This window comes from Seriola lalandi, unplaced genomic scaffold (assembly GCF_002814215.2).
Source record: "Seriola lalandi dorsalis isolate HSWRI2012SDOR001 ecotype SW California unplaced genomic scaffold, Sedor1 jcf7180002054899, whole genome shotgun sequence".
NCBI lineage: Eukaryota > Metazoa > Chordata > Actinopteri > Carangiformes > Carangidae > Seriola > Seriola lalandi.
In genome coordinates, this window is record NW_019525451.1 from 831,685 (window position 1) to 833,493 (window position 1,809).

Consider the following 1,809-nt stretch of genomic DNA (forward strand, 5'->3'; position numbering starts at 1 on the left):
CACACACACACACACACACACACACACACACACACACACACACATCAGGTGCCTATACCAGAGATAGCAACACAGAGTGGGCCTGCACAGACTGTTTCTAGCTCCTACTTCAACAGTGATAAAAATAAAATGTGTAAAACTGATCATCAGTTCTGATAAATGGAATCTCCTTCAGGAGAAATACCAGAAAGAAAAAACAAAGCGATGTCAGTGGCATTGAGACATTTCAACGAAACAAATATTACACACAAAAATGCTTTAGTGCACATACAATAATCTTTAAATACTCCCGGGCCACGACAGTAGAGCTAAAGGACAGGGAAGAGACAGAAATACATTCTGATGCAACACAACGGGCGACAGAGAGAAGACTAGTGCTGAAATTCCCCAATCACGTTACAAAGCTCCTCAGCGAACTGAAAATGCACTTAGATCATGTGCTTCATGACATCTGTACATATAGGGGGGGGGGGGGACGACGACTGACAACACAGTTACAGACGGGCAACAATGACCAACACTGGTTTGAATTGGATTAGTTAGTTTTGATTCAAATTAATTTCATGATGCAGCCTGATGAAAATAATGTGCAGTTTTGCTAATTGTGTGTACGCCCTCTGGTTGGACAATAACATTGCCACGACAATAATAACACAAACTGCATTACAGAGATGAGGGTCAGTGGAAACGGCCGTTATCAAATGACGATATGTACTGGATGAATCTATGATTACAATTACAAATCCAGCTACTAATCCAATTCAAAGACAGAGAATCAGCGTGAGCAACAAGGCAACTCTGCAGAACGTCCATATCTTGGTGGTGACACGTATCAAATCCAACTTAAAAACTAGGAGAATATCTGGGATTAGCTTCCTGGATGCTAGTTTACTCGTGTAAGAACAGATGAGCTGCGTACTGATTATTGTGAGTAAACTAGACACAAAGATGTTCAGTCAAACATTTCATTTAAGACCCACACAGAGAGATACAGTAAATTGTGACTGATAATAGAATAGCTTGACATTTTGGGAAACACTATTTACTTTCTTGCTGAGAGTTAGAGGAGAAGGTCGATACGACTGAGACATACATGTGTTTTCAGTACAAAGCTACAGGCAGCAGCCCGGAGCACAATCCTCCTCAGAACTACACGTTGTTGCTTTTACACTTACAGGAAGTGCAGCCGCTGACAGGAGACTCTGGCCAATCACAGGTCTTTTCACAGAGAGAGAGAGAGAGAGAGAGAGAGAGAGAGAGAGAGAGAGAGAGAGAGAGAGAGATGGCTGCTCACACTAGCTAACTGGCTGCTAACACTAGCTAACTGGTTGCTGACACTAGCTAACTGGCTGCTAACACTAGCTAACTGGCTGCTAACACTAGCTAACTGGCTGCTAACACTAGCTAACTGGTTGCTGACACTAGCTAACTGGTTGCTAACACTAGCTAACTGGTTGCTGACACTAGCTTCATATTTAGCGTACAGACATGTAAGTGGCAAACGATCTTCTCTTCCAACTTGAGGCAAGGAAGCAAACAAACATATTTCCCAGACTATTCTTTGAATTTGTTTGGAGGAGTTTTTTAGCATCAAGCTCGTCCGTGTCAGAGAAATAATCTTCCTTTGCTAAACGACATGACAAATGAGCTATTTGAGGTATTTTGCGCAGAAGTTAGCTGACTGATGGAACCTCTATGCAGCCTAACCATATAGCCTAGATCACATAATATAAACAATGTTGATTATGGTTGTTTTAATAAATATACAACTCCCACCGCCCCAAAACCAGCCCATCTCTTAACCCCCCA